The sequence below is a fragment of the Suncus etruscus genome, chromosome 9 (genome assembly GCF_024139225.1).
Source record: "Suncus etruscus isolate mSunEtr1 chromosome 9, mSunEtr1.pri.cur, whole genome shotgun sequence".
Lineage (NCBI taxonomy): Eukaryota > Metazoa > Chordata > Mammalia > Eulipotyphla > Soricidae > Suncus > Suncus etruscus.
In genome coordinates, this window is record NC_064856.1 from 10,451,184 (window position 1) to 10,474,326 (window position 23,143).

The 23,143-nt window shown below is 54.7% G+C and overlaps 2 protein-coding genes across 2 annotated transcripts in view; both read left to right on the forward strand.

Annotated features, from left to right (window-relative positions):
• Positions 1–23,143, forward strand: part of COMMD7 (COMM domain containing 7) — a 911,502-nt gene that overhangs the window by 152,619 nt on the left and 735,740 nt on the right. The gene's annotated exons all lie outside the window — the stretch shown is intronic.
• Positions 1–23,143, forward strand: part of NOL4L (nucleolar protein 4 like) — a 139,822-nt gene that overhangs the window by 1,341 nt on the left and 115,338 nt on the right. The window lies entirely within an intron of this gene.

Below are 23,143 nucleotides of genomic sequence, written 5' to 3' on the forward strand. Positions count from 1 at the left end.
CCGCCGGGACCTCATTGTTCTGCAGCGGGTGGGGGCTGGGGGGGCCCCCGGCGACTCCCGGGGCGCCGCCGAGCTTTGAACTTTCCGTCGCGGAGCCCCTCGGCTCGTGCGTGCCGACCCCGGCCCCGGCCCGGCCGGCCCATCCCCTGGCCCGCTCCCTCCCGGCCGCGCCGCGCCGCGCCGCGCCGGCCTCTCCTCCCTCGCCCGCTGCCCCGCTCCCCGCTCCCCCTGCCGCTCCTCCCCCGGCCGGCCCCGTCCCCGGCCGCTCCGCTCCGCTCCGGAGCGGGCTCCTCAGACACACACAATTGATTCGGTCGTTCCGAAAAGTGCACTTGTCCCCTCCCCCGGCCGCTCCGGGCCCGGCCCGCGGGGTGCGGGGGGCCGCGAGGGAGGACGGGCGGGCGGGCGGCGAGAGAGTCGGGCGCGGAGCCGGAGGCGCCTCCCTCCCTCCCGCGCCCAGGGGACGGGGCTGCAGGCCGCGGGGAGCGGGGAGCCGAGGGCGGGCGGCCCATCTGCGAGGAGCGCTGATCACCGCGCGGCTGCCGCTGCGGCCGCCAGCAGCCCATCTGCGCCGCGGCCGCCTCCGGGTCGGACCCGGACCCGGACCCGGGGGTGGGATGGGGTGGGGTGCGGTGCGGTGCTCCTTCGCAGCGGCCCGGTTTCTCCCTTGGGGATGGCTGGGCAGGGTCCCGGACCACCCTCCCCTGGCATACACCGCCCACCCTCCTGCCTAAATCAGTGCTCCCCTCCTAAAGCCGGGGGGAGTCATTGTCCCTTCCCGAGCAGGGCAGGCGAGCGGGGGACCCCTCCCTCGGCCCAAATCTGCGCCCCCTTTCCCACCCACGGAGCCCGGAGCTCTCCACCTTGCCGGTTCCCGCCCCATCCCTCCCCCATCGTGGGCCACAGTCCCCAGTTTTAAGTGGGATTTTTTTTTCTATTCTCTTTTTACCCCTGAGGCCAGTGTCCCACCAGATGGTGGACTGGGTCAGCACTCCACACCCTAGATCCTGCCCTCTGCAGTGCTTCCCTTCCTCCCTCCCCGCCCTCATCCCGGGCTGCTCTTTCGTCCCTCTCTCTCCCTGGGGCACTGGCTGCCTGGTCAGAGGCGGGAGCCCTGCTCCGGCAGGCAGGTGACCCTCAGCTGGCAGCTGACTCACCGGCCGGGTCTGCCTCTCCCCTGGGTCCTGGGCATCATGGGAAGCCCCCCTTTCCCCCTTGGCCACACAGTCTTCAAGGTGAAGCTAAAGCAGGCAAATGCCCCCCGCAGGCCACCAGCAGAAACGGGGGTGCATGGGCTACACTCTGGGTTCCGCCGACCCAGCCAGTCCCCTCAGCTCCATCTCAGGTAGCTGGGGCCTCATGAGTCTCCATCCTAGATCCCAGACCAAAAATGAGCCTCTCCCAGGAAACCACCTGCCCCAGAGGAGAGAAAGGGCCCCCAGGCTTCCTGGCCAGGCAGCCAAGAGGACAGACAAACACACGGCCGTGCTCTCCTTCGACAGCCCACCCCGCCTGCCCAGTCCCCATGGGTCCCCGGAGATCCCGTTAGTTACCTGCCACTCGCCCAGCCAAGCGAAGCCAGCCCAGGAGAAGCCCCATTCCTGCCACCCCCATCTCCAAGCACCTTCCTGGTTCCTATTCCCATTTTCCTTTTCACTGATCTAAGGAGAAACAGATTCTGCTGGAATTCTGGCCTCTCTCTTCCTGGGAGGGGCTGAGTAGCACCTTCTTGAAAAGGTACAAGAAGATGTCCCCTACCTCCACTGCCCCTCCCATCCCCCAAGCACACACACACACACACACACACACACACACACACACACACACACACACATAGACCCACAATCAAACTTATCATGGCCTCTAGTGGCAGTCTGGAGGGAGTCTAGTTTTGTCCTGGGTGGGTTTGGGTGAAGGTCATTGGCTCATAAATCTTCAGCTGGGGCATTTGCTTAGCACCCACAGGCCTTGTGATGGGCGCTGGGTATCAGAGTGGGCGCAGCTCTGCGTGGTTGCCCAACTGGAGGGGAGAGGACAGCCCAGAGGCTCAGGTGAAGCTCTGCGGGAACTCCGAAGGGAGGAGAGTAGGCGGACTCTCCCAGGAGAGGGGTCATCCAGCAGCTGACCAAGGGCCCCCTTGGCACGGGTCCCAGGAGTGGGGGGGGGTCCATGGTATGTCATCTATCTTGCATGTGGCTTTCTGGCTGCCCCCACTTTGGGCCCCTTCTCCCTTCCCCCCCCACCGCGTCCCCACCCCACCCCCTCAACCCCAGCCATATGCGGCGCTGTGCTCTGGCCCTTCCCTCAGCCCGGCTGGCCATGGGTCGGGTCGATGATCTGACACCACTTGTCCCGTCCCATCTGGCCCTGAGCTTTTCTGGGTGTGTGTGTGTGTGACAAAGGCTTAATCTGTCCGGACGGGCCCAGGGCAGAGAGGAGGGTGAGGGGAATTACACTTCGCTGGGGCCTCCCGCAGCTGGGGCCCTGGTAGGGGCGGGGCGGGGTGCAGCGGGTGGAGGGGAATGGGGGAGTAAGTTGGCCTTCGGTTTGCAGGTTGTCACAGGAAATAGAAGTGCAGGCGGAGGGCGGAGTCCCTCACCAGCCTCAGGAGCGGCCACAGAGCACTCATGGGACAAGATCCTTTTCATGACAAGAGCCCACCTGGGCCTCCTAGCTAGCTAGGGTTCATTATTTCTCATGTTGGGCCTGCTCAGGCCAGACAGGGAGGCAAGCTCCTGGAGGAGGCAAGACCCTTCAATTCTGTTCCAGGGCCACAAAAGAACTAACCCCTTCCTTTTTCCTCTGATCTCCAGTGTGAGGGGGGCTTCCCAGGAGCCTGCCAGGGCCACCAGTTCTGTGTGTCTGGGAAGGTGCCCTAGGCCATTTGCTAATTTCTGTCATAGGAGAGCCTGAAGGTGCCACTGGAGGTCACTGTCCAACTCAGCCATCAACCAGATGTCAAAACTGAGGCCAGGGGAGAGGAAGGCTGGGATGCAAATCTTTGTGGTCCTTGCTGTTTTGTGAGGTCCCATGACTCTCAGGAATCTCCCATTCTAGCCCCTTTCCCCAAGGGAGAACCGCCAATTGCCAAACTCACTGTCAGCCCTCGGTGCTCTTGTGAGTGGGACCCCAGGTGCTGTGCCGGCCAAATTGACTAATGGTGGTCTCTTCCCAGTTTGCAGACAATGTTCATTTAGTGGAGAGCATTTTCACACTCTCTACTCTGTCTCCCCAGAGCTTTCATATAACCCTTTGGCACCTGCGGCCATGGTCTGGGCGGGAAATGGCCCCTAACTTAGCATGGTGTCATGGATGTCATGGTGTCATGGCTGTGACCTTGGCTTGAACATCTTCATGTTTATGAATGGACCCTGTGGAGATTTCTGCACACCCGTCACGGTGATGAGGCTCTGCTGGTATTGTCACCAGGCTGCAGAGGAACAAACTGAGGCTTAGGGAGTTAAGGACTTTTCAGCACCACACTCCGGGTGGTGAGGTGGACAGACCTGGAACACAGATGCCCTCCTCTGCACACATCTCCAGGCCAAGAATGTCTGGGATGGGATTGTGGAGGTCCTGCCATATTCCCATGGGGAAATCCAGGACCTGGGTTGCACTGTCCTTGGGTTTGTCATGAAAGAAGCTCTGTGATCATAGTAACAGGCTGACCTCACAGGCCATCTTGTGTGGCAGGATTGACTCGATGAGTCCTGAGAGCCTTCTTGGGGCTCAGTAGAATGGTAATGGGGTGAGAAGGGAGGAACTTTGGGTCATGAGGAAAGGTGGGGACCCTCTGGGTTTCCCACTAGTGGCAGTGGTGGACTACATAGGTTATTAAGTCTTGGTGTTTCAGGTGAATATGGTCCCAGGGTAGCATTTTGGAGATGGGATGATGCTTGGTTTAGCCTCTGCCTTCACAGGGTTTCCTTCCTGGGTCTCTCTCCTGTAGGGAAGAAGTGGAGACAGCCTGCCTTCCCTCACAGAACAGATCTGGCATGAATGTTCTCTTCTACGTGACCACTATGGGCTGTGTCATGCATGCCTGTCTGTGAGACCAGAAGGCCCATCTGGGTCTCCAATAACACTGCTAAGAGGATTGTGGGGGTACTGCTGTCCTTGGACAAAGATTGAAGGCCTGACCCATTCTCAGGCGCCCCAGCCCGCTCTTACAGTGGAGGTTGCAGGGCTGATGGAGACATACATGTGGCTAATGTGTGCATGGACATATGACCGTGTAGGTGTGACTATGCGGGCGCTGGCCCAGGTGTGGCTGCTGCTGTTGTGTACCACATGCGCACACATGTGCTCGTGTGTGCGTACGTGTACATGCTGCTTGAGGGAGACCGCTTGCTCATGGCTGCGTGTGACTGTGCGCGTCTGTGTTGGCAGATGTGTGGGCACCTGGGGTGTGGGCATTGGCAGACCACGAGTGTCACCGTGTGTGCCTGCAAGATCCAGGCGCAAACAGCGCCCGTCTGGCCATGCACAGCTGGTGGTGGTGTCCTTCATCACAACTATGTCAGCCTCCCCCGGCATCCCGACCCCTTCTTCCCAAGGGTCTCAGCAGCCCCTAAAACGAAGGCAGAGAGGGAGGGATGGTGCCACCTCACAGATCCTGTGACACCTCTTTGTTCCCAGGGCACCTCTTTGTTTGCAGGCTTCTTTGCCCTCTCTGCCCTTCCTTGCCACTTTGGAAGGAAAACAGGGCCAAGCTTATGGCCCCAGAGACACTTAGGAGTCCATGTGCTATGGGGGCCAGCAGGCTGGCTGGCTTCTGGAGTGAAGCTCTGAACTTGACTGAGTTAGCCAGGACCCACGGGATCATAGGAAGGCGGCTTGCTTTACCTCTCCAAGTCTCAGTTTCTTCATCTGGAAAATGGGCCTCAAAGACCCACTTTTTAGAACCTGGGCCAATGAGAAAGGCTCAGCATCCTTTCTGGAGGTTATATTATGTCCAAGCTAACCTGCTGCCCCTGGTACCAACCATCCAGGGGTCACTTTCTGTTTATTCGCTTGAAAAAAGGTGATTTTTTTTTTGGATGGGGGGTGCTGAGTGATTTTGTTTTTGTTTTTTGGGCCACACCCAGTGGCACTTAGGGTTACTCCTAGCTCTGCGCTCAGAAACTGCTCCTGGCAGACTCAAGGGACCATATGGGATACCGGGAATCGAACCTGGCTTGGTGTATGGTCAGCTGCTTGTAAGGCAAATGCCCTACCCATTGTGCTCTCATTCTGGGCCTGATTTTTATTTTTTCTGAAAAGGATGTGATAGACCAAGTAAATTCGGGAGCCTATGCACTAAAGCAGGAGGCTGAAGAAGGAAGTTGGACGAGTGCCCATCTATGTATCTACATGTGTGGCTGATTCCAGTAAGGCCCCCAAATCTATACTCTGCTTTGGTCCATCTTGACCTAGAAAGGAGATAAAAGGGTTGGGACTTCCAGCCACTGAACTCCTGGGCTTCCTGCCCGAGTTCTGCCTTTTTGCTAGTTTGACCTTAGTTTTCCATCTGTGAAATGGAGCCATTGATGCTTTTCCCCCACTGGTAAGACTTGGATGAAAAGGATCACGTTAGTATCACATGGGAGGAACATGCCAAACCTCAGGAAATGTGGGCCTCTGGCTGAGCCTATTTTCTTACCTGGGACACGTCTTGGCTAGGTTATGGGATGGTGGGGTGATGTCCCTTGCACACTGCTGTTGCTCAGGAATGTTTCATACCCTGGAGGCTCTTTCTGAGTTGTTTCCTTGTCCCTGAGTCCTGGGATCTGCTGAATGGAATTGCCCAGAACTCAATTTCAGGCCCCAAGCCCTCCTCAGTGAATAAGATGGGCGGGGGGGGGGGGGGCAAAGTGTGATGGTTCTGAGTTTCGCTTTGCTCCAACCGGGAAATTGTCTGGGTTCTCTAGCCTCAGGGGAACAGCTAGTTGTTTCAGGTGCCCAAAGTCTAGGATGGGTGTTGGAGGGGTGAGGATGGGGCACTCGCTGAGTAGAAGGGTGAGTACACCCCAATACCCACATGTGCTATCCATTATCTCCAAGCCCCAAAGGTGCAGTGCTCTGGGTGAGGGTCCAAACACAGTTCCCCTGTTCCCAAACTCATCGAAGCTCTGCTGGCTTCTGACGGAGAGCCTAGAATCTGGTTCAGAGCACTCTCCCCAAGTCAGATGGTGAGCAAATGGCCCTGCAGTCTGGAGGCAAATCCCTACTTCCCAACCAATGTGGGTGATCCTAGTCTAAGGGACTTCTCAATACCTCCCCGCAACACCCTGCCTAGCCAGACCCGCTTGGTTGGTGGGAGATGCCCCTCCCTTCTGTTCCCAGGCTCCTGGGTAGCTGGACCTGGCTTCTCACAGCAAAGTCAAAGGTTCCTTTTGATGGGCCCTGCAGCTTCCTGGCTGCAGGTGGAGAAACATAAGGGTTGGGTGAAGAGAGAGAGAGAGAGAGAGAGAGAGAGAGAGAGAGAGACAGAGACAGAGAGACAGAGAGACAGAGAGAGACAGAGAGAGAGACAGAGAGAGAGACAGAGAGAGAGATAGAGAGAGAGACAGAGAGAGACAGAGACAGAGACAGAGAGAGAGAAAGAGAGAGAGAAGAGAGAGGAGAGAGAGGAAAAGAGAGAGGAGAGAGGCAAGGAGAGGACAGGACATGTATGCACACTACCCAAGGACTCCCAAGCAGAGAGACTCGGGTTCACACCCTGTTCTCCCACCCTGCTCTCTTGCCCACCTATCCAGGCCTGTTGTAAATCATGTCGATTCTACCTTTAAAATACATGCTGTGTTCTACCACCATGCCCTCTCCCCATATGAGCTGCCTCTTGCGACTCCAGGCCACCCCACTGGGTTTTCTGTATTCTCTGTATGCTACCCCTTAATGCCCACCTCACACCACCAAGGGAAACTTGGCAAATCAAAGCAGTCAGGGCCCAACTCTCTGGGTCCTGGGCTCTGAACTCTTAGGATTCTGTCTCCTCGAGAGCTAGAGTCTTTCCTGAGTCTCATCCTCTGAGCACTCCTTCTACTCTGTCCTGCCGGCTTGAGGGCCCCCAGCCTCAGTTCAGCCACACCAGCCTCCCTACTCTTGGGGTAGCCACTACCACAGTCCTGCCTGCCCCTTGCCCCCCACCTGTCCCCCTTGCCTCCCCCAACCTTTCCCCCCTTGGAGTCTTTGTTCATGTTTCATCATTTCATCAGGACCACCTTCCCGTCTCTTCTGCCTCGTGTGTCTCTTAGCCCTTGTCACCTCCTGTCATGCTTTGGCCCTGATGTTCTTGTCAGTTGTATTTGTCATGAACTCTCTGCCAGTCCAGGTCAAAATGGGTTCGGTTGTTTTTATTTGTAGGTGGAAGTGATTTGGGCCCTACCTAGTAGTGCTTTAGGGTCACTCTTGTGACCTGGGATCAAACCCTAGCCTCCTGCATGGAAAACCTATGATACAACGGCCCCAGGCCAGTCACCTGTTCACTGCTGAATCCTCTGGGCCTGTCTCTAATGTGTTCTCACTGTGTGTATGTGTGTGTGTGGGGGGGGGCCTCTGTGGGGGAATCACCCATCCAGGTCAGCACTCAGCCTTAGAGCCCAAAGTTATGACCCCTGATCCTGCACATGGACATCCATGCCATCCTTAGGGAGGTGACCATGGACATGAATGAGTCTTTCAGTGAGAAGAGAGCATAGGTGGGGAAGGAGCATGGGCTGGGAGTTGACTAGGGGCTGGAAGGTGAGTCAGGTTAAGAGATGAATCTGTGGGTCTGGAGAGATAGCACAGCGGCGTTTGCCTTGCAAGCAGCCGATCCAGGACCAAAGGTGGTTGGTTCGAATCCCGGTGTCCCATATGGTCCCCCGTGCCTGCCAGGAGTTATTTCTGAGCAGACAGCCAGGAGTAACCCCTGAGCACTGCCGGGTGTGGCCCAAAAACCAAAAAAAAAAAAAAAAAAAAAGATGAATCTGTACTAAGAGATGAGCACAGGTTGGGGGGGGGAGTGTAAATAGGGGCTGGGAGGTGAGCATGGGCTGTGGACAGGGTGCCTGGAAGAAGCAGTATGAGACAAAGAACATGTGAGGGAGGTGGTGAACCAATCAATCAATGAGGTGCTAGAGGATGGGCAGGTGAACCTGATTGGGGTATGGTGAAGAGAAAAGCTCTAGAAAGCCACTCAGAGATCTGCTGTGCCACCTTGGAGTGGAAAGGAGAGGTGGAAAGAAAAGCAAGGAGGCATGGGGTGGGGGTCAGGAGTGGATAGGAGATAAGACTAGGCTTGGGCCTTGGAAGGTGCTATCACCATGCAGTGACAAGAGGTAACAGGTGCTGGCAGAAGAGGCAGTGGTGAGGTGAGGAGAGTGGGAGCCGGGCTGGCGAGGAGGAGAGAGCCAGATTTTGTGACACTGGGATGAGGGGATGTCATGGTCCCGGTGGGATGAGAGACATTTAGGGAAGAAGGCATGTGAGCAGGCATGGCTATCTGGGGGTGAAGAGCTGGGGCAGGACACAGTGGGTGGACCCCTGAGCAGTTCTCCAGGCAGAAAGCATGTGGCAGTGGCAGGCCAAAGGAGAGACCCAGTGACTCAGGCCTCGGTGGGGCTCATCTCAAGAGTCATCCTGTTTGCCGAGCCCCATCCTCACCCGCCTGGGACTGAGGCCCTGCTTGGGCCAATGACTCATCATTTTCTTGGCATCCCGGGCAAAGGAAATGTTCGCCTAAATGCAGGTCTGGCTTTGGCAGGCGGGGTCCTGATTGGGTACTGGCAGGTCAGGGAATAAGCAATGGGGGGGGGGGGCTTCGGCTGGATCTGAGTGTCCCAGGTGGGTCTCCTAGAGCTCCATGAGAAGGAGACTGTGAGAGCCCCACTCTACAGGTGAGCAAGCTCAGGCCGACCTGTGTTGGGCACCCAGCAACAGAGCCACTTGCTGCTCCATTTCTTCACCTGGAAAATGGGCCTGATGATTGTTTGCTGCCTGCAGGGATATTTGAGAGAAACCGAAGAAAAGACTCCTGGGCCACACTGAGAAGTGGGGCATGGAGAGGGGTCTGGCCAGGCAGAGGGCTCTGTCCACTCTCCCTAGGGATGTGACCAGCCACACCTACATTTGGGTTCCAACATCTGGGCAAACAGCTGGCCTGCTCTGACCTTGGAATGTTCTGTAGCCAGTAGGGCACCCATGAAGATGGCATCAAACCATGCCAGCCAGGGCTGAGGCATGCCCAACAGACTGAGTGTAGTCTATTCATGCAGAAGTCCAGCTTCAATCTCCAGCCCCTCATGGCTTTTTGAGCACCACTGGGTGTGGCCCTGAAAATGCTATTCATTCTCTGGGTCCCAGACAGATCCAGAAGGCTGTTCGCCATTATCCTACTCAGTGCTAGTTAGGGGGTCCTTTACTGGGTGACAGGCAAGCTTGGGGAAAGTGAAGGCCACGAGAGCAGTTCCTAGAGCTCAGGCTGGGAAGCTGTGTCAGAAGTGGGTTCTGTTGGGGAGATCTGAGAGCTGGGATGGGAGAAGGGCACGATGTTTAATATGGGGCCTCTGGAGACAGTTGAGTGGTAGGGAGCAGGTGGCAGGGGCCTGGGCTAGGCTGGGCCCCACCCAGTGCTGTGTACTTCCCTCCCTCTGAGCCCTAGTTTCTGCATTTTAAGAGGCAGGATCATAGCTGTGGCTCCTCTTATACTCCCCTTCAGTTCTATCTCTGTAACACAAAATATATATTATATGTCACACCCACTGTGTTCTGTGTTGGAGACATAGCCCCGGCCTCCTTCCCTGGACCTTACAGTGGGCATCGGGGAGGACACTGGGTCGGTTGCCAGAATCAGTGACTCCATGAGGCCTTGCCAGGTGCTCAGAGCGGCCCTGGGTTTGAGCTGGTGCTGGGACTCATGACTGGACGATCATGTGGCAAATTGCCAGCACTCCCTGTGCCTGTTTCCTCTTCTGTCAGAGAGGTCTGGCTGGGTTGGTGTGGGGGACTTCCACTGGGGAGCCAGTGAACTTAGAAAATTGCTGTCAGGCCAAGGGCTGTGTGCCTGGGGTGGATCCAGAGGATGTGGAGCAGAGCAGCAGAGGGCACAGAGGACAGAAGCAGGTGGGAGTGAGTGGGCAGGAGGGCAGGCAGCTAGGTTCCCCCCAGGGCCGACAGGTCTCTCTCCTTCAGACCCAGTGCCCATGGTGGGGGCCTGAGAAGCAGATGGGGGTGCCAAGCCCAAGCAAGTAGAAATCTGAGCAGGTCTGTGGGTTGCCATCAAACTGATGGTGGGGAAAGGGAGGGCAAGAGGGCCAAAGGCTGCCCAGAGTCCAGCTGCCTGCTATGGGGCTGAGAGTGAAGGGTTCATCTCCTGCCTCTCCTACTAGCTGTGCAACCTTAGACCCAGCTAAGCTGCTCAGTGGGGGTCCTCATGGTACTGCCTATTAGGGTCATGGGAACAAGGTGTGAAGAAGACGTGGCGTGGTCAGGGCCTGCCCCTGTGTCCGTAGTGACGCCATGGCCCATACTCATACTCACTACCTGGATGACATTACTGGTCAGCCTCGCCTCACCTTTGTAAATGCAAAGGCCACACAGTGGGCCAGAGGCAGAGAGATCTGAGTGGTGCAGTAGAGAAGCATTAGAGATTGGGTCTCCCTGAATTACAGCATCCCCAAATGGCAAGGCTGAGATCCTGGAGTCCTTGGGGGCTACATTGGCCTCACACTGACTGTCTAGAGTGGGGAGACGTTGTGAGCCTGTCTTGGGACACGAGCTGAGCTACGAGGCAGTTCAGCCCTAGGGGTCAGCGAGGGATGCTTTGGGTCAGGAGGCCCCCGCCCCCCCCCTTCCCCCCCCCCACCCCCCATCCCCGAAGAACAGAAGTGGGGGCAGGGGCTCAGCTAACATCTAGCACTTCAGCTAAGATAGGGGGAGCTCTGGATCCTTCCTTAAGGGCAAGGCACAGCCCTCATCTCTGGCCAATAGAGAGGAGATGAGTGGCTAGAGCACAGTCTGGGTTTTGAGGTTCCAGGCCCGGAGCACTGGTGTGGAGACTGGGGCCCACCAGGGAAGGGCTTTATGAGGACATGAGCCTGAAAATGGAATCTACAGCCTCCCAGGAGAGGGCTGTGGGCAAAGAAGCAGGAAGGTATTTGATGGCATGTAGCCCACCCAATTTAAAGCCTCCTAGGAGGGAGAGGTGCCTTGCCCACTGGACACCCCCACTCCTGTTCACCCACTCTCCCCCCACCTGGGCTTGAATCTTTCTTTTTTTTTCTGGGCTTGAATCTTAAGCTGTCCATGCCCCTGCTGTATGGCTTGAGCAAACTCCCCAGCCACTCTGTGCCTATTTCTATATCTAAAAAGTAGGTGCAGGAGAGATAGTGCAGGGGTTAAATTACTTGCCATGCAGTGGGATGGGCCAAAGTAGTAATGCATTTAGTGGTACAGCTAGGGCGTTTGCTTTGTATGAGGCCAATCCAAGTTCGATCCCTGGCATCCCATATGGTCCTGGAGCCCACCAGAAATAATTCCTGGGCCCGGAGAGATAGCACAGCGGCGTTTGCCTTGCAAGCAGCCGATCCAGCACCAAAGGTGGTTGGTTCGAATCCCGGTGTCCCATATGGTCCCCCGTGCCTGTCAGGAGCTATTTCTGAGCACACAGCCAGGAGGAACCCCTGAGCAATGCCAGGTGTGGCCCAAAAACAAACAAACAAACAAAACAAACAAACAAACAAAAAAATAATTCCTGAGTTCAGAGCCAAGAGTAACCCCTGAGCACCACTGGGTGTGACCCAAAAACAAACAAATAAATAGATTCCCAAAATTATACACTTGTCATGCACATGCTGACCCCAAATCCATCCCTGGCACCATAAAGGATGGAACCTGTTTCATTCCTGGTACCTGAGCCCTACCAGGAATGATCCCTGAGTACCCCTGGGTGTGGCCCAACATCCCCACCTCCAAATAGAAATAGAAAAATATTTATATGGAAATATGTATGTTTATATATTATATAAAATAAAATATGTTAAATATATAAAAATAAATATAGAATAAAAATGGGTGTCCTGAGAGATGTGAGGTTCAGGGCTCCACCCATCACCCTTCCTGCCATGAGCTTCTGTCACTGTGGTCACCTGGTCAGTGCCCAAGTGCCCCCCACCCCACAGCAGTTCCTGAAGCTCAGCTTTCTGGCTTCTGCTCATTAAGACTAATGGCAGAGGTGAGAGGTCAGCCTGGAAGTTAGCTCAGGGGCCCCAGATCTTGAGACAGACCTCTGGCAGGGAGGGAATTTTTGTCATGTTACTCCCACACCCAGACCCTCCCCCTTAGCAGCCACTGCCTCCACCAGGGCCCTTGGATTGAGGACCAGATCTGCTGTCTGTGGGCCAGGGACACAGGCTGGGGGTGTGTGTGTGTGCAGGAGGTATGAAGGGGCTTTGGAGAGAGAGCCTTGGCCAGGCCCCAATGGCTGAGCTTCAAGGCTCTCCTCTGCCAGCCCCAGGACTGCCATTCTCAAAAACAAGCCTTGGTCTCCTTATCGAAATAGGGCATAGGCTGCTGCTCAGAGCCAGGGCCATGCCTCTGAGATGACAAGGAGTTGGGGGTGTGTTGATCGTCAGCACCTAAGCACACTCTTTCCCTCAGGGCTGTGAACTCAGGGTGATGGGGACAGAGACACAGTCTGGGCATCTCAAAGCGCAGCTGAGATGCACCCAGTGTGTTCCTGCTCAGCAGCTCTTTGCCAAACCCCAATTGGCTCCTCCATCCCTGCATGGCCTTGGGGCCCTTCTGAGCCTCACTCAGTTTCCTCTTCTAGAAGGTGGATGGAGCAAGGGCCAGACCCAACCCTCCCACAGGCATTTTCTTTTTCTTTTTCTTTTTTTTTTGGGTGGGGGAGGGGATGCACACCCAGCAGCAGTTACTGTGGCTCTGCATTCAGAGAATTCACTCCTGGTAGGCTCGGGGGACCATATGGGATGCTGGGGATCGAACCCAGGTCAGTCCAGGGTCGGCTGCGTGCAAGGCAAATGCTCTACCTCTGTGCTATCGCTCTGACCTTCCCGTGGGCATTTTGAAGGCAGCCCTTCCTGCCTTTTTTCCACCCCTAGGTGACCCCAAGTCCCCCCAGTACATGACAGAGAGCAACTGATCGGCCTGCTGCTCATCCTTGGATTCATTCCAAACTTTGCTGGGCACCTGCTGGCCCAGGGCTTGTTTGCATGTGTGTCTCCGCCCTACTCTGAAGACTCGCTGTACACCCTGGAGCAGGTGAGAGAACAAGCTGGGGCAGCCAAGCCGCATCTCCTGGCTGAGGGTTGAGGGTTGGGGTAGCCTGGCTCCTGGCACTCTTTTTTTTTGTTTGTTTGTTTGTTTTTTGGTTTATGGGCCACACCCGGTGATGCTCAGGGCTTACTCCTGACTCTGCAGTCAGAAATCACTCTCGGCTTGGGGGACTAATTGGGATGCCGGGGAATCAAACCGTGGTCTGTCCTAAGTCAGCCGTGTGCAAGGCAAACGCCCTACTGCTGGGCCACTGCTCCGGCCCCTGGATTGTCCACTCCTGACCTGTTGCTCCTCTGAGCAATTTCTTCCCGAATGTAAAACTGGGGGAGGGGCAAAACAAGGTGCACAGGGCCTTCCTATTCCCTGTCCCCTGGTCCCCCTCAGTTCTTGCCACCTCCTCTCCAATAGTGACACTTGCCTCCTTTCACCTTTACTCAGTGTCTGGTTAGGACAGGTAAACCCAACTCTATTCTAGGTCCTTTTTTCAGATCCCCATCACCCTCCCAGCCAAAACTACCTAGGCCCCCAAGACCCCTTTCTCCTCTTTTGTGCCTTCAGCCACACCAGGCTCCTCTGCAAGATCTGCTGGACCCTGTTGAAATATCACCTTTTCTAAGAGGCCTTCCACAACTGCCTTTGCAAAGAGCTGGGGTTTTTTGTATTTCGCTTTTTTTTTTTTCTGTTTTTTGTTTTTTTGGTTTTTGGGTCACACCTGGCTGCAATCAGGGGTTACTCCTGGCTCTATGCTCAGAAATCAGTCCTGGCAGGCTCGGGGGACCCTATGGGATGCTGAGATTCAAACCATAGACCTTTGCATGCAAGGCAAATGCCTAACCTCCATGCTATCTCTCCGGCTCCACTGTTTTTGTTTTTGGTTTGTTTCTGTTTTCGTTTGGGGGGCTCCTCACTTCTCTCCTGGTCCTGTTATATTTGGAGCCCTTGACAGCTTCCAGCAGATGCTGGTTTGTGTGAGTGTCCCCTGGAATTGTGAGGACAGCTGGGTTCCCAGCACCTGGTCACTATTAGATACTCGGTCAGTGTTTGGCAAATGAATATTGCGAGCCTTTTTCCCTTTCCACTTTGTGCCTCAGTTTCCTCTGAAAAAGGGAGAGCCGGGGTTGTGGGGCTTACATGCAGGCACTGGCCTGAGGACCAGAGGCTTGCCCAGTGAGCATGCTTCTCAGAGCTTAGGCTGAGAGACAGAAGGACTTGGGAGGTCAAAGCCCCCTCCCCTTTTGGGGAGATTTGCACTGGCTCCTGACCTTGTTTGGGAAGCTAAGGTGAGGCAAGGACAAAGATCTAGGAAATGGAGAAGGAAGCTGCCTTGATAGGAATGTTGGTCCCTCCATGGGGCCCCAGAAAGCAAATCTCTGGCAGTGAGCAGCCTAGAGAGAGCTGGCTCCACGGAGCAGGCAGAAGGCGGTGAAGCTTCAGGGAGATGGGTCCAGTCTGTGTGTGCAGAGCAGACATGCAGTCCTAGCAGACTGAAGGCGACAGTACAAAGGTACCATAATCTGGGGCCAGAGAGATAGCATGGAGATAAGGCATTTGCCTTGCATGCAGAAGGTCAGTGGTTCAAATCCTGGCATTCCATATGGTTCCCTGAGCCTGCCAGGAGTGATTTCTGAGCATGGAGCCAGGAGTAACCCCTGAGTGTGACCCAAAAACCAAAAATAAGGTACCATAATGTATAGAAAGGGACTAGAGACAAAGGGATAGATTTGGCAATATCCTCTTCTTGGATCAGCTGGTTTGTTCTCTAGACAAACGTTTCTATCCTTCATTCACTTGTGTACTCACTCATTCACCAACCCGGAGACAGTCTTCCAGGATGGGGCACCCCACATATAGCTCTTGCCCCAACAAGGCTCCTGACACCTTGTGGGGTTTAGATCCCACAGGACAGACACAGAAGTGGTGGTGATGGGATGGTGTTTCCAGTGGTGAAGGTAGTGAAGATGGTGAGATTATTGGCGGTGGTCAGGATGGTGATGTGTGATGGTAAATACAAAATTATGGCCATGGCAGTTTCAGTGATGATGCTGATGATGGTGACGTTGGGTGTGATGATGTGATTAGGTCGTAATGGTGGTGGTGACAGCAATCTTGGTGATCGTGAAGACAGTGATGGCCACAAAGGGGGTGAGAATGGGGTATGTCAGCTTGCATTCTTTTATTGTGATCTGCATGTTCATACATACCCCACCAGCAATCCCATGAGCAACTGAGATCTTACATAATCTGCCAGAGGTCTCTTATGAGCATGGGGTGACACTGGATGCGAAACCCGGGCAGGCTGTGTGACCTGCGCTGTGGCGAACTCTGGGCACCTACCATTTCCCGCTGGAAGCTCCTTCTCTGTAGTGGCAGGTGGCTGACTTCTTGGCCTCCCACCCTTGGGTATTCAGCATGGGAATATCAGGATTCTGGACAACTGGAATCCCCCTGTTTGGGGCGGGTTAGTGTGGCAATCTGTCTATCTCTGTGACTCTTAGGTCTGGCATAGCCCTCTAGAGAGGCACCCTGGCTAGCTGTGCTGAGTCCTGATCTGTGAAAGGGGAAACTAAACGGTCCACCCCTTCCAGGAGATCCAAGATCCACTATCCAAGATCCGAGGATCCAAGGAGTGTCTGCTCCCCAGAGCACTGCAGGCAGAAGGCAGGGCTCCTGGGTCAGCAAACTGTTCCCCCACTTGTTGCCTCTTGCACACTGGGTGGGGCTATTCTCCTATCTCTTGCTGCACCCAAAGTAATAATAAACACAAATGGAGAAGGCACAGAGTGGGCAGTAGGTTGAGGGCAGACCTGGCCATAGTGCTGCCTCTGTGAGCCCTATGCGACCTGGGGCCCATTTCTTCTCTTGGGACCAGCTGCATTTGGTTGTTCAGAGTATTTATTTACTGAGCTATGGTTCTGTGCCAGGCATTTTGCCAGGTTCTAGAGACCCAAATGAAAATCTCTGCCATGGAGAATGGACACTAACAGCACAATGAATTAGAATTATCACCATGTTGTCATCTGCTGAGGAATATGGGGGAGAAAAGCCAATAGAATAAAGGGGACCTGGAGGTGCTTGGTGGAGGGAGGCATTGAAACTTCAATTGGGGGTCAAATGACCCCCACAGAAGAGGAGGAGGCACTTACTGACTCTGGGGAAGGGAGGGAGCAAGTTTGTCTGGTATGTGGTGGGAGAATATTCAGGGGTGGGGAGGCACAGCCTATGCAAAGGCCCTGAGACAGGAGTGTACCCGGCAGGACTGAGGAATAGTGAGTCCGGGAGCTGCAAGATCCTATTTTACACTGCAGGACTTTTTAGAGGCCACAGAACAAAGTCATTTCTGAGTCCTCAAAGATCAGTGATGCCAGCCTGAAGTGGAGAGCTGGGAGAGGGCCAGGATCTTTGCTCACAGCGCTTTTGCCTGGAGAGTGGATCTGTAGACTGGTCCTGACTCCATTCTAGAGCTGGCAGTAGGACAGTGGGGAGGGTACTTGCCTTGTGTGCTCATGATCTGGGTTTGATTCCCAGCATTCCACATGGTTCCCTGAGCCCGCCTTGAGCACCACTGACATGAGTTAAGAAGTTATTCCAGGGCCCGGAGAGATAGCACAGCGGCATTTGCCTTGCAAGCAGCTGATCCAGGACCAAAGGTGGTTGGTTCGAATCCCGGTGTCCCACATGGTCCCCCGTGCCTGCCAGGAGCTATTTCTGAGCAGACAGCCAGGAGTAACCCCTGAGCACCGCCGGGTGTGACCCAAAAAAACAAAAAACAAAAAACAAAAAAAAAAAAAAGAAGTTATTCCAGAGTTGAGAAGTCAGCTCAAGGGCCCTAGCTCTTGAGCCAGTCCTCTGGCAGGGAGGGGATTTCTGTTATCTGTCATTTCCTGCCCCCTTAGCAGCCACTGCCTCCATCAGGGTTCATGGATTAAAGAACAGATCTGCTGTCCCCTGGCCAGGGACATGGGTGTGGGGGTACAGGAGGTGTGAAGGGGCTTTGGAGCAAAAGTTCTTGGCCAGGCCCCAATGGTTGAGCTTCAAGGTGTATAAAGTGTGTGTGTGTGTGTGTGTGTGTGTGTGTGTGTGTCTGTGTGTCTGTGTGTGTCTGTATGTCTGTGTGTGTCTGTGTGTCTGTTTGTCTGTGTGTGTGTATGTGTCTCTATGAAGGAAGAACCTAGTTCAGATTCAAGCTGACTCTTACTCAGTCTTGGTTCCAGTCCTGTGTCTGCCACTTTCTGACTTGGTGACTGGTAGCAAAATCCTTGTTTGAGGTTCCCTCCCATACCTTACCTGCAGATTCCTGAGGGACATACAGTACTTGCATGTCACAGGGAACTTGCAGGGAACTTGCCAAGAAGGTCCAGAAGCTCAGCCAACACTTGCCTGTTCAAGCTGCCCAGGAAGTGTTTCACACAAGAACCTCACTCTTATCTGACTCTGACCTGATCTCATGTCCTGAAAACCCCTCACATCCCTTAAATTCCTGGAGGAAGAGGGTAGGAACAGAGAATGCTGGGCTCACGGCATGCTCAGGTGACAGTGATGTAGGCAGGGTCAGTGCAGGGTAGAATCAGGACATCGTGCTTAATACCCTGTGATGTCAGATTGTGGCCCCCAGCAGGTTCTGTAAGGAGTGTCTTGGTGAGCCTGAAGGTCCTCCGTAGGATGTTGAAAGGCTCAGAGCGTGAGGAAGCCCAAGCCACAGACGGGCGGAGTCTGTCTCAGAGAAGGTCTCAGAGAAGAGGAAGAGGTCAAGGCTCACGTGATTGTCCACTTGGCCTGGGTGTCCATCCGGTGTCTGGCTTTGCTGTGTGTGGTGGGCTGGGTCCCCCAGCCTGGCCTCCCAGCAGCCAAGCCAGGCCTTTGAGGAAGCTAAAGTAATCTCTGAGTGACGGGAATAAGAGAACTCTGCTTCCGTGTGGGACACATTGGGCCGACAGCAGGGACACCAGGCAGAGCTGCATATCCTGATCCCTAGCCCGGTCACTCTGCCCAGGGAACTGAGCTAGAGGACCCCTTCCTTCAGGGTCCAGTCTTGGCTCCCAGAGACAGAGACCCCGGACACACTCTGCCCTGCCTTTACCTGCTGCTAAGACCAGGTCAGGCTGTTACCACTTCTTATTATCCTCTCAGCCCCCTAGACAGCTTTTCCACAGACCCCCACTGATTCTTGAGCTCCTGATTCTTGTCTCTGCAGTGTGACCCAATGGCGCACAGACATGGAGCCTAGCTGGGTCCATGCCACTTAATGGTCTGCTCACCACGAACTATGAGGGCTGGAGAGATAGCATGGAGGTAGGGCATTTGCCTTGCATGCAGAAGGACGGTGGTTTGAATTCCGGCATCCCATATGGTCCCCTGAGCTTGCCAGGAGTGATTTCTGAGTGTAGAGCCAGGAGTAACCTCTGAGTACTGCCGAGTGTGACCCAAAAACAAACAAACAAACAAAAAAGAACTATGAGGGGGCCGGAGAGATAGCACAGCGGTAAGGCATTTGCCTTAGACACAGAAGACATATGGTTCCCGAGCCTGCCAGGAGCGATTTCTGAGCATAGAGACAGGAGTAATCCCTGAGCGCTGCCGGGTGTGACCCCCCCCCCAAAAAAAAATGAACTATGAGGCTGCAAAGATAGTACATGGATGAGGGTGCTTGCCCTGTTCATGGCAAAGTGGGCTCAATCCCTGGCATCCCATATGGCTCTCTGGCCACCACCAGTAGTGAGGCCTGTAAGTCTTGAGCACAGCTGGGAGTGACCCAAAAATGAACAAACAAACAAAAAAGACTACAGAAAAGATCTACAAGATGGAGCCCCCAGACTGGTCAGGCGCAGCAGGGAGTCCACTGGGTCTCACAGTCCAGAGCCAACACTCATCTGGCTCTTTCACTTCCCAGTGAGGCCTTGGGCAGCGCTCATCTCTCTGTGTTGAGTTTTCACTCCAGGCACCCTACAGTGCTGGTGCTCTTGGAAGGAAGGGGCTTTCGTCCTGAAATTGTGGCACTCACAGTGTCTGCCCCTCACACACTGCAGTGCTTGGAAGGATATGGGGGGAGGTTGGCCAGCGGCAGGTGGTTCTCGGATGTGGACGTGAGGCCAGCTCAGGCTGCACCGGGCAGCCAAGGGCGCCTTTGTCCCTTTTGTCTCCTCTCGTGCAAATTAGCAATTACCTTTCCTGCTCTGCAAGCTCGGCCTTTCCTGGGAGAATTGCTCCAAAGCAGCCACTGAGCAAGCAGAAGCTGCCTAGCTAATTAGTGGGTGGCCTCTGGGGAGAGACTCCGGGCCTAGTGACCAGAATTGGGGCTCCAGCTGCCTGCGGCTGGTGCCAGCTCTGCTGGGAGACCAGGTGGTGTCCTGGACTCCAGGACATTATGGCCTTTTGACACCGTGACCCTGGCTCTATGACTTTTTAGCTGTGTGATCTTGGCTAAGTTTCTTTTTCTCTCTGGACCCCTCTGGGAAGATTTCCTTCTCTTCCCCCTAGGGTTGTGTGGGTTTGGATCTTGCTTGTTGTCACAGCCTCAACCTTGTGTCTGTGCCGGCCCAGGTGAGACACAGGAATGCAAGCCAGTGACAATCCTTGGTGACAGTGCCATCTTTGCGTTATAGGCAACAAGAGAAGTCCAGGCCTTGGGCCTGAGGTAAGGGCAGGACTGAACAGAACTCAGGGCCCTCTGAGCTTCAGCTTTTGAGGGCTCTTTAAATAAACTGAGTATTTGAAAAGTTTTGTGCTTGTGTGCCCAGAATAGGAATTGGGAATTGGGGTTGGGAATGGAAAATGGAGTTGCTTAACCCAGAGCAAGTACTCCCAAAGGTGAGACTCCTCTCCCTCCTTCTCTTCTCGTCCCCCCTATTTCCCCCCCCCATCTTCCTCCCCTCTTCATATTTTTTTTGGTTTTTGGGTCACATCTGGCACCATTCAGGGGTTCCCCCTGAATCTATGCTCAGAAATCGCTCCTGGCAGACTCAGGGGACCATAGGGGATGCCGGAATTTGAACCACCGACCTTCTGCATGCAAGGCAAACACCTTACCTCCATGCTATCTCTCTAGCCCTGTTTGTTTATTTTTTGGTCACACCCAGCGACACTCAAGGGTTACTCCTGGCTCTACACTCAGAAATCACTCCTGGAAGGCTCAGGGGACCATAAGGGATGTGGGATTCGAACTACCTTCATTCTGGATTGGCTTCATGCTAGGCAAATGCCCTATCGCTGTGCTATCTCTCTGGCCCCTTCCTCCTTCTTCTTTGCCCTCTCCTTCCCCTCCTAATCTTTTCCTTCCCCCTATTCTTTTCCTCTCTCTCCTCCTTCCCTCTTCTTCCTGTTATCTCTCTCTTTCCTCTTTTCTTCTTTTTTCCTCTTCCTTCCCCTCTTCTTCTTTCCTTCATCTCTTCTCCCTTTCCTTCATCTCTTCTCCTCCCTCCCTTTCCTCCTCTTCTTCCTTTACTCTCCTTCCTTCTTCCCCTCCTTCCCCTTAATCTCTTCTTCCCCTCCTCTCTCCTTTTCTTCCTTCTCTCCTCCTATTCCTTTTCTTTTCCATCCCCTTTCCATTCTTTCTCCTCTTTTCCTTTTCCCTCTCCATTTTCCTCCCCTTTCCCTTCTTGCTGCACTAAGCTGAAGCAGTAGTTTCAGGAAAAAAATGAATGGAAACTGCCTATGACCTGGGCTCTGTGGGAGCAAGGAGGGGCACACATGTGAGTGGGAGGTGAGGGCCAGGACAAAGACTGCTGGAGGTAGAGATTCTGGGGTACAGTCCCCCTGTGAGAACTCAGGGAATTCTCCACTGACAACAAGGAAGAGGCGGGGGAACTGTGACCGAGCATTGCAGAGCATAGGACAAGGGTGATGTGGGGCACCGCTAGCCAGAAAGGCTTTCTGGAAAAGTAACTCCTGGGATCCAAGACTTGGCATGGAGCTAAATTGGGGGCAGTTTATTCCTAGCAAAGGACAGTGTTTTACATGGGGCAGGAGCCTGGCTCAGAGCTGGAGAGACCCCTGTGCCTATCAGAGGGGATTGGGGTTCAGAAAGATTTGGGGTGGGAAACTGTGAGATGAGATTTCTGGGGTGCAGCCCTGAGAGTTGGAGGGGTGGTTGTGCACACTTGCATTTAACGTGCCACCTGCCAAGCTAGGCAGAGGGCTTTGTGTGGCACTGCCCAATGAGAGGATCAGCATCCTTCAGCCCAACTTCCTTGGGAATGAGGACATGGGCAGGTGTGTCTATGGTCTCAGTGGGGTCCAGTCTCTGCTGGTGTCCTAGGAATTGTGTCCTTGCCTGCACCATGCCTTTCTTCGTATGGCCCCTGCTCACTGGGCAAGAAGCTGAGGTTCTACTGGCCCAAGGGGCATTTGAGCCCAGGAGGGTCCAACATGCGTCTGCTACTAGCCCCTCCATACTCTGTCTCCAAGTGGGGCTCTGGCCCATTCCCTCGGGGCCAGTTAATCCCCTCTGCTGCCCCCCAGCACAGGGCCAATTAGTGCCTGATGTGTGGGGGGCACTGCACCTGCCCCCCCTCCACTCTGAGCCCCAGAGGCCCTGCCTGCTCTGATCTCTGGGCTCCACCCTCCATTTCTGCTCTCTGCTCTCAGGAAACTTGCAGGGCTGCACCCCTGAGGGGCCAGGACCCAGATGATCCCAGACTGGGGGGTTGTATTTGGATTTAGTTTTGTTTATTTGTTTGTTTTTTGGTTAGAGAAGGAAGCTAGGATAAATGAAGTCAGTGATAAAAGCTTCCAGTGGTGGCACAGCTCGGGATTTTCCCCAGCCCCGATGGCCACCCATGGAACCTCACTCCCCTGTTCTCCTGCTTCTGCCTCCCTCTCCTGGAGGGCCTGGCATCCCGTGGGTCCCCTGTGATAGGGGTGGGCTGCTAGCAGGGCAGGCTGCCACTTCTCACCTGCCTGCACGGGGCTGTCTCCAGCGAGGGAGGAGGAGGAGGAACAGGTCCTTGAGATGGTGACAAAGGTCTGAGTGTGGGCCGCCAGAGCAGCCGTTTCCAGGCAACTGCGCTACCCTGGGCTCCCTGCAGCGGCGGGCACATCCGTCATGCCGCCGCCACCGCTCAGCTCAGCCAGGGAGCCAGGGCTGCCCCAGCAGCCGGGCACACAGCCCGCAGCCCCAGCTCCACCAGCCCTCCAGGGAACACGAGCCCCCGGGGCAGGGCCTGCCTGAGAAAGCACAGTATTGGTGCAGTGACTGTAAGCTGAGCACCTACTGGGTGCTCAATAGAGGTGCACCAGGCAGAGCTTTGGTTCTGTCTGTCCGTCCATCTACCCACCCATCCATCCTATTTATCCACTCATATATCCACCAACCATTCACCAATCTGCCCATCTGCCCAACCTGTTCCTCTGTCCATTCATCCTTCCTTCCATTCATCCATCCACCCATCCATTTATTTGCCCATCTATCCACCCATCCATTCATCTATCCATTTGTCCTGTTCCTCCATCTGTCATCTACCTATCCATCCATTCATCCATCCTTCTGTCCATCTGTTTAATGACACAAGTATTATCCATCCATCCATCCTCCATTCATCTTCCATGCCATCTATTTTTGGCCACACCCAGTGGCACTCAGGGGTTATCCCTGGCTCTGCACTCAGAAATTACTTTTTTGTTTGTTTGTTTGTTTTTGGGTCACACCCAGCAGCACTCAGGGGTTGGTCCTGACTATATGCTCAGAAATCGCCCTTGGCAGGCTCTGGGGACCATATGAGATGCCGGGATTCCAACCACCGTCCTTCTGCATGAAAGGCAAACGCCTTACCTCCAGGCTATCTCTCCAGCCCAGAAATTACTTCTAAAACCAAACAAAAACAAAAACGAAAACGAAAGGGGCCGGAGAGATAGCATGTAGGTAAGGTGTTTGTCTTGCATGCAGGACAGTGGT